This window comes from Magnolia sinica, chromosome 2 (assembly GCF_029962835.1).
Source record: "Magnolia sinica isolate HGM2019 chromosome 2, MsV1, whole genome shotgun sequence".
Taxonomy (NCBI): domain Eukaryota; kingdom Viridiplantae; phylum Streptophyta; class Magnoliopsida; order Magnoliales; family Magnoliaceae; genus Magnolia; species Magnolia sinica.
This window is the reverse complement of record NC_080574.1, coordinates 92205121-92214841: the sequence shown is the minus strand read 5'-3', so window position 1 is coordinate 92214841 and position 9721 is coordinate 92205121. Positions and strand designations below refer to the sequence as shown.

Below are 9721 nucleotides of genomic sequence, written 5' to 3'. Positions count from 1 at the left end.
TACACAAGATCAGTCAGAGGCATGGACATGTCCTCTGAATCAAATTTCTCGACAAATGGTTTTAATCGATGGCCATTGACTTTAAACTCCTTGCCATTGTCGGGATCTCTTATCTCAACGGCCCCATGAGGAAAAACAGTAACAACAATGTAAGGGCCGGTCCAACGAGATCGAAGCTTACCCGGAAAGAGATGTAATCGAGAATTGTACAAAAGGACCTTCTGACCAGGCGTGAATGATTTTCGCAAAATGTGTTGGTCATGAAATGCTTTCATCTTGTCCTTGTAAATTCTCGAATTATCGTACGCATCATTCCGGATTTCTTCAAGTTCATTCAATTGAAGTTTGCGTAGCGAGCCAGCGTTGTCCAGATTGAAATTAAGATTTTTGATCGCCCAGAACGCTTTATGTTCCAGCTCCACAGGGATGTGACAAGCCTTCCCATAGCGAATTCTAAAGGGAGACATTCCAATAGTAGTTTTTATGCAGTACTGTATGCACATAAGGCATCTGTCTATCGGATTGACCAATCCTTACGATCGGGTTAACCGTTTTCTCCAAGATGTGTTTAATTTCCCTATTAGAAATCTCGGCTTGCCCACTTGTCTGTGGATGGTATGGGGTGCTCACCTTATGAGAGATACCGTATTTCTTCATTAAGCTCTCGAATGGTCTATTACAAAAGTGTGAGCCCCCATCACTAATGATGGCTCGAGGTGTTCCGAATCGAGAAAGGATGTTTTCTTTTAGGAATTTAATGACCGTGCGATGGTCATTAGTTCGACACAGAATCGCTTCGACCCATTTAGTGACATAATCCACAGCGAGCAAAATATACAGATTTTCAAATGATTGAGGGAATGGTCCCATGAAATCGATGCCCCAGCAATCATATACTTCAATGATAAGAATGGGATTCAAAGGCATTATATTTTGACGGGACAATGCTCTCAATTTCTGACAACGCTCACAAGCTTTGCAAAACTCATGAGTGTCCCTAAACATAGTGGGCCAGTAAAAGCCACACTGCAGAATCTTGGCCGTGGTCTTTTTAGCAAAAAAGTGACCACCACAGCCTGAGAGTGACAGAAGGTGAAATTGTGCTCATTGTCTGGTACACATCTTCTTAGAATTTAATCTGGGCAATATTTAAATAAATATGGATCGTCCCAAAAAAAGTTGCACACCTTGGTAAAGAATTTCTTCTTATCTTGCGCAGTCCAATGTGTTAGTATAGAACCTGTGATAAGAAAATTAGCAATATCAGCGAACTAAGGTGAATGGGAGATTCTGAACAGTTGTTCATCAGGGAATATATCATTGATATGGGTCGCCTCAAGGGAATCAGAGGTATTAAGGTGAGAAAGGTGATCGGCCATTACGTTCTCTACTCCCTTTTTATCTTTAATTTCCAAATCAAATTCTTGGAGTAGAAGGATCCATCATATCAGGCGGGGCTTAGAATCATTCTTAGAAAGAAGATACTTAAGTGCCGCATGATCTATGTAGATAATGATCTTGGATCCGATCATGTAGGATCTAAATTTATCCAAGGCTAACACTACTGCTAAGAGTTCCTTTTTCTTAGTCGAGTTGTTCATTTGGGCAGATTTAGAGTCCTACTTGCGTAATGAATGACGTAGGGCTTCTTATCTTTTCTCTGGCTAAGACCGCCCCAAGAGCATAATCGAAGCGTCGCACATAAGCTCAAAAGGAAGGTTCCATCGGGTGGTGCATGATAGGTGTGCAGTGGTTAATGTGCCTTTAAGCTTGGTGAAAGCTTCCTGGCATTGCTCGATCCACTCGTTACGGAACATCCTTTTGAAGAAGATTACATAATGGACGAGAGAGGAGACTAAAGTCCTTTATGAATCGCTGTAAAATCCTGCGTGTCCTAAGAAGGATCGCACGTCTCCGATGTTCTTGGGTGGAGGTAGTTTAGGGATAAGATCGTTTTTTGCCTTATCTACCTTGATTCCTTTTGACTAGATTATATGCCCAAGTACAATTCACTTGTTATCCATGAAATGGCACTTCTCGCAATTATGTACCAATTTCTTTTCTTCTCATCTTTTCAGCACACATTTAAGACTTTCCAAGCACTTGCTGAAAGATGGACCGTAAACAGAGAAATCATCCATGAAGACCTCTAGATATTGCTCTACCATATCGGAAAAGATACTAAGCATACATCACGAAAGGTGGCAAGGGCATTACATAGTCCGAATGGCATCCTTCGTAAGCAAAGGTGCCGTAGGGACATGTAAATGTGGTCTTTTCCTGGTCTTCGAGGGCTATCTCTATCTGGTTGTAGCCCGAATACCCGTCAAGGAAATCGTAATAGGAATGACCAGCTAACCTTTCAAGGATCTCGATCAATGAATGGTAAAGGAAAGTGGTCTTTCCTCGTGACGATATTCAACTTCCCGTAATCAATGCACATTCTCCAACCGTAGTAACTCTAGTTGGCACGAGTTCATTATTAGCATTGGCTACGATAGTGATTCGGACTTCTTAGGGACCACTGAGTTGGACTCACCCATTGACTATCAGATATAGGGTATATAATACCCACGTCCAGTAGTTTAAGAACCTCGGCTTTAACCACTTCCTTCATGTTTGGATTTAGTCTACGTTGTGGTTGCCAAGCGGTTTTTGCATTATCCTCAAGATATATGTGGTGAGTACAAATCGAGGGATCGATTCCTTTGAGGTCCGCTATCGTCAATCCTAGGGCTCCTTTATGTTCAATGAGAGTAGATATAAGCATACTCTCCTGTTCTTTCTCCAGGTGGGTAGAGATCACCACCGGGTATGTCTCATCTTGACCCAAATATGCATATTTCAAATCAGAGGGCAAAGATTTTAGGTCAAGCTTCGGCGGCTTGAGGTTAGACGGTAGAGGCACTACATCAGTTTGTGGTAATTCTTCAAATTGTGGCCTCCATCGGTTAACTTCAAGTACCGGTGCAGTATCAAGCAAGGCGCACGTCTCCCTAATCATGTCATCATCAAAATCATGGGAGTGGGCAGGCACGTCTCTAGATGGTCGGAGGATAAGGCAGAGGTGTCGTATCTTTCACGAAAGAGTCAATCATGTTAATGTCGTGGAAATCGTCATCATCCTCTGCTGCCGCCGTTATTGAAAAAATGTTTGACTCCAATGTCAAATTTCCAAAAGACATAGTTATGATACCATTCCTTCAATTGATAATTACGTTTGAAGTGGCAAGGAATGGGCGACCAAGAATGACGGAAATCTGAGTGCTTATGTTATTGATGGGTTCGGTGTCCAGGATGATGAAATCTACAGGGTAGTAAAATCTATCAACTTGGACCAACACATCCTCAATTATCCCTCTGGGTACATGAACAAAGCGATCAGAAAGTTGTAGTGTGGTTAGGGTGGGTTTTAATTCACCCAAACCTAACTGTTTGTATACCGAGTAGGGAATCAAATTGACGCTCGCTCCTAAGTCAAGAAGTGCATGATCAATTCGATGGTTCCCGATTACACATGATATGGTTGGGCTACCGGGATCCTTGAATTTCTGCGGCACGTCTTGCTTCAGGATGGCACTCACTTTCTCAGTCAAGAAGATTTTCTTTTGAATAATTTTCCGTCTTTTGGTCGTGCATAAGTCTTTCAGGAATTTGGCATATGAAGGTATCTGTTTAACGACATCAAGTAGAGGAATGTTGACTTTCACCTATTTCAACACCTCTAGGATATCCTGAGAGTTAGAGAGAGGTTTTGGTGAAACCAACCGTTGGGGGAATGGAGCAACTGGCTTCTCTAGAAGTTCCGGTTCTACTTTTTGTGGGGCATCACTGGATCCATCATTGTTGTCCTCTTCTGGTTCTTGAGGCTTTTCGGGCCTAACCGGAAGAGTTTTATCAATGATCTTCCCACTCCTAAGAGTGGTGATGGATTTAGCATGCCCCATCTGATTTGAAGAGCTGGGATCATTATTCTCGTACTGCGGTTTAAGATTGGGGAGAGGTTGTGCAGGAAGCATCCCCTTTTCTATAACCGTCATACGAGAATCTATCTTTTGCATAAAATCTGTAATTTCCCGCATTGCCTGAGCCAGCTCTTGTATGGGATTTTGAACCGGTTCCTCTTGAGGTTTCACTTGATTTGGATTTTGATTGAAGAAACCTGGAGGAGTCGCCGTTTGTCCATTCCTCCAACTAAAATTTGGATGATTTTTCCAGCCAGGATTGTATGTGTTGGAGTTAGGTCCAGTAAAAGGTCTTTGATAATTATTTACAGCATTGGCTTGTTCATTCAACACTCCTCGAAAGGCGAGTATTGTAGGACAGTTTTCAGTTGTGTGAATGTTGCAATCACAGATGCCGCAAACAATTTCATTGACCTTATCCTTCTTTCCTTCCATGGCCTCAACTTTCCTTATGAGCGTAGTCACTTTACACTTGAGATCATCCTCTTCTTTCAAGAGATATAATCCCCCTTTCTCCTTTAATTGAGTCGGCCTAGACGTGGTGTTCGCCATTGGGTAATAGTCCCATGATTGTGTTTTTAGAGAGACTATCGAGGTAATCCCATATCTCGTCAACATCTTTTTTGATGAACTCTCAATTACACTTTGTCTCGACCATTTTGCGCATGGAAGATGTCAGTCCACCATAGAAAAAATTTGTAATGCACCACGTTTCAAATCCGTGTTGTGGGCATGAATTGACCAAATCTTTGAACCTTTCCCAACATTGGAAGAATGTTTCATCTTCCTTTTGGGCAAAGTTCATGATTGCTTTTCTGAGGGTAATCGTTTTATGATGTGGGAAGAATTTTTTTATGAATTCCCTCTGCATGTCGTTCCATGTGCCAATGGATCTAGGACGCAGTGAATGTAACCACGTCTTAGCTTTCTCTTTTAAGGAAAAAGGAAAGAGTTTCAGCCTAATTGTATCCTCAGATACATTAGGAAAACATAATGAAGCTATTATCTCATCGAACTCTTTCAAATGTAAATATGGACTTTCAGATTCAAGTCCATGGAATTTGGGAAGGAGTTGGATAACTCCTGGCTTGATGTCCATTTGTCCTGTATTTTCAGGAAAAATCATGCATGAGGGCATACTCACTCCCGCCGGTTGTAGATAATCTCGTAAAGTACGAGGCGGGGGTGCCTGTTGCACCTCATTTTCATCTTGGGTATCCTCCACCCTGGGTGGGGGTAGAGGAGGTTGGTCTTCAGCCATAACTTCAGTTAACTCAGGGGATTTCGATCGGTGTCTAATCCTGCGATGGATAGTCAACCCCTCAACCAATCCTCCTTCAGTCAAGAGACGTCGAGTGTCGTCACGGGCCCACTTGGGCATGAAAACACTCGCAGCCCTCAATTAAAAACTTAACCCTAGGAAAATCTAGCGAGAAGAGAGAGATGGAAAGAAATTACCAAATTTGAGTCCTGAGTTAAAACCTACAAAATAAAATAAAATAAGTTAGATTCTAAAAAGAGAAAAACAATTCTTTAAAAGAAAGATAGAAGAGAACTAGCTTCTAAAAGAAAGAATTTCTAAAAGAAAGTGAAAATTTCTAAAATAAATTAAGAGAGTCCTAAACTAGAAAGTAGATTACTAAAAGAGAATTGAAAAATAGAAAGTAGGGAAGGAGTGTACCGAATTAGAGATTTCTATCTTAAAGGCCTACAAAATAGGAAGGTTAGTTTCTAAAGAATTCTAAAAATAAATTAAGAAACAAGATTAGATTCTAAAAGTGTCAGAATTAGAAAGTTACTAAAATAAAACAAAAATAGAAAGTTAATTTCTAAGCAGGGAAAGAAATAACCTAAATTCTAAAAATATGAAAAAGTAGAGAGATTAGGAAGGAATTACCAATTTAGAAACTTATGTCCAGATCCTATAAAACAGGAAACAAGTTAAGTTCTAAAAATAGAATAAAATAAAATAAAAACTTCTATCCTAAAGTAAGTAAAATCCTAATCCTAACTTAATTCTAAAACTAATTAATTTCAGAAAACGTAACCGTCAGTCCCCGGCAACGGCGCCAAAAACTTGTTCACTCCCCAAGTATAGGGTTGTGATGTAGTAATAAACTCGGTAAGACCGAGGTCGAATCCACAGGGACTGATACCTGTACGTTATCTGAAACCAGGTAGAAATAGAACTAGTCTAGGATGCAATCTAAACCAAATAGAATTTAAGAGATAATTGTGGAATAGTTATCTAAACTTTAAGGAATTTAGAGGAAGAAACTAGGGATTCAGAGGATCCACTTGTAGGGATCAGGCAGATCTTTTACCTGCATTAGGAATCATGGAAATTAAATTGAATTTCCTCTGATATAACTTCAAAGGGATGAAAGGTATTTGAATCAGAATAGATTCCATCATCAAACCATGCCCAGGAGACAGAGCAAATAACAGAATTAAACTAATCACCAACCAATCAGATGATTATGAAGGTTAGGAAGGGTACCGACATCCAACCATGCCCAGGAGACGATGGCGAACATCAGGGCTTCCTGACATTATAATCAAAATAAGAGAAGAGGAATACTCAAAGCCATTGCAAGCCCATTGTAATTTCAGTCACAACATGCCATTAAAAACTAAAAATATTCCCATTAAATCAAAATTCTCTTCAATCTAATCAAAAGGGCACAAGCAACATCTCTCCCATCAGCTACAAGCTTCACCCCTTAGCCCTAGCTAAGGGGTTTAGCCACACATGAATGGGCTAAAATAAATACTTATCAAAAGAGAAAGGGAAAGAAAAGAACAAGAAGGAAGAAGAGAGAACCCACTCCACGTTTTCCTTGCCCAAGACGTGCAGCCAACCTCTCCAGCTTCCTTTCCTTCTCCGTTTCTCTCCCTTCAGCCGAGCACAAAACCAAGACCGATCAGCCGCAGCAACCCCCCCAGACGAGCACTGATCTCCTCCCGTTCAAGCCTATGCTCCAGCAGCACCGTTTTCTCCTCACCTTCCCACGTTCCCAACAGCAGCCCCCCACTCCCAGTTTTCGTTTTCCTTTTCCTCCTCTCTAAAAGCTAAACCCCACCCTCCTCTTATAGGACGAGGTTGGCGTGCGAAAGCCAGGCCCTCCTCAAAGTCTTCCGCCTCCCGTCTGTTACGCAGCAGAGCAAAAGACCTCCGTTTGAAACGAAATTTTTTGCAACAAAACTTGATCCAGGACGTTCAGTCGTCTTGGTTTTAATCAGACCCACCATGGACAGAATTTGGACGGTCCAGATAGAGAATCCGATCTTGTCCATGCTTGCGAAGTGGCCCGCGGCGGTCGGGCCTTTCGCTGTGCGAAAGCAGAGCCTGCGGACGATTGCCGCTGGACTCTTGGTGGGGCCCATTTTTGACGTCTACGGAAAAATCCATGCCGTCCATTAGATGCGTGACGAAATTCCAGTCAGGAAGGACTAGTTTTTGTCGAGTATTGGTGTGGTCCACCGATGTTTCTCTTCCACCGTCTATCGTCCGTTTTAACGCTCGAAAATTAATTTCCGATGTATCTCGAATCTTTTCCACCTAGGCCATGGTAACATGGACCCTGGGAATAGGATGAATGGTCCAGATTTTTCATCTGGAGATCGAGTGGGGCCCACTGTTGAGAAATGCAATGCACGGCGTAAAACGCTGTGCGTTTTGTTGAAATTGGAAGAAGAAGATGGTCAGAAGTCGGTTTGACCGACTTCTCGTTCCTGTGGGCCGGTGCACTTATGCACTATGCACACACACAACCCAATGGGGTCCATTATGATGTTTTTGAGAGATCCGCTCCGTCTATCCATTTTGTCACTCATTTAAGGAGTTGGGCCCAAGATTGGAGCACTTTCAGACACCAGGCAGGCCCCAAATCACTGATCTATGGGCTGATCTGTCCATTGGGCCACTTCCACGAGGATTCAGGAGCTGAATTTTTATGTGTACGGTTCATTTATGATCCTCAGGCCACGTATGAAGTTTCTGATCGGATGGTGGGAACCCTATGATCTTGCATTCGGGACGACTTTCAGGCCACTTGAACTTCAATTCTTTGATTTTCTTGGATCACTGGCGTGCAAATCGTCGATCTTGGTCTCCTGGGATCCATCCCATGCTTTGGTGTCATTAGAGCGTTAAATCAATGCTTTTAGTATCCTTTTCCATCCAAGCTCGTGAATACACCTTGTATCACAAACATGATTAAATCAGCCGTTAAACAATACTATGTTTGTAAATCCAGGTAAAATGGGGTCCGATATGCAATATTCGACCCTCAACAGGGAGAGTAGATTTTGTACTTATATTGAGAGAGAGTTTGAAGCTTGTAGAATTTAACAGAAATTTTATATTTGTATTTTGTTCTAAATATGTTTTGTCACGAATTTGACAAAGGGGGAGATTGTAAGTGCTGTGATGTATAAAGCACCCTTATTTGTCAAATTTTGATGGGACAAAACATCTTATAATGTGATTCACACATGTGTTAGAAAGTTCACCTTCAAGTGAATTAAGATGGAAAGTTCACCTTCAATATCAACACATGAAGTTAGAAAGTGCAAGACATGAAGATGGTTACTTCAAGTTTAAGCTCTACTTCACTTCAAGTTCAAAATCAAGCTACAACTACAAGTTTACTTCTAGTAGAAGATCCACTGAATGCTACAGAAGATTCAAGTAGAAGTTTCAAGGTATATACTTCATTGTCCAATAATATCACGTATAATTGACTCTAAAGAGACCCTAGACTTAGGTTCTTTTATATGCTAAATATAAGTGGTTATACTTTGATTAGGCTTTAGTTCAACTAGTCTAACCCTTAGTTCGACTAGTCCAGGCTTTGGCTCAACCAGTCTAGGGAAAGTTTCGACCAGTCCAAGATTTGAACTTAAAAATGAACTTTTTCTGTTGGTTCTCAATCAGTCAAGCAGGGTGCTCGATTAGTCGAAGGCACCTCCTCGACTAGTCGAAGGGTGCTCGACTCGAAGTCCAACAATCATTTTTTAGCACCCTCGAACAGTCGAAGGCTGTGCTCAACCGATCGAGCAAGCCCCTTGACCAGTCGAAGAATAGTTTTATCCGATCGCTCCCGAATTTTAAATTTTGGTTTATTCTTAGATGGGTCGAATGAGACCTTAGACCAGTCGAAGCAACTGATTTTCATCCTATAAATAGAAGCCTTTTCTTATTCTAATTCATTCATTAAAGCCACAAAAAGCCTTCACTTTGAGAGAGAAAAGTCCCCATCTTCTTCAAGCTATAGCACAATAATTTTAAATCTTTTTAATAGCTTTTTGTTTTGTAATTTCTTGATCTCTTTTATGAATCTTATGTTATAAAGGGATTTTATACTCTTCTTTGTGAGATCTAAGGAATTCAAACAAGTAGCCCAAGATTTGAATTAATTTAAAATCTATTTAGAACCTAGAACCCTTGATTATGTTTATTGGACATTGAACATTTCTACATCAAGAGAAGCAGTTCTACAGGCTACATCAAAGAGCGTCTTCAGAAGAAGATAAGTATTATTCTTTATTTATTTTTGGTTTCTTGAGATATCCAGAAAATCTCTGTATTAGTTTTAAATGAGATAGCTAGAAAATCTCAGCGTGGGGTTTTGATTGTGATAGCCCTTTTGAAAATACAACTATATAGGTTTTAAGGTGAACCTGAGAAAACCTTGATTATTAGTGAATGTCAATATCACGTGAGTTGTGATTATTGGGAGTGGAGTAGGTGT

At 40.9% G+C, this 9721-nt stretch overlaps 1 non-coding gene across 1 annotated transcript; it reads left to right on the top strand.

The window, feature by feature from the left end:
- The first annotated feature begins 4681 nt into the window (after positions 1-4681).
- Positions 4682-4788, top strand: LOC131238461 (small nucleolar RNA R71). Its single transcript, XR_009167869.1, has one exon. It is a non-coding gene; the product is annotated as a small nucleolar RNA R71 (small nucleolar RNA).
- The last annotated feature ends 4933 nt before the right edge of the window (positions 4789-9721 follow it).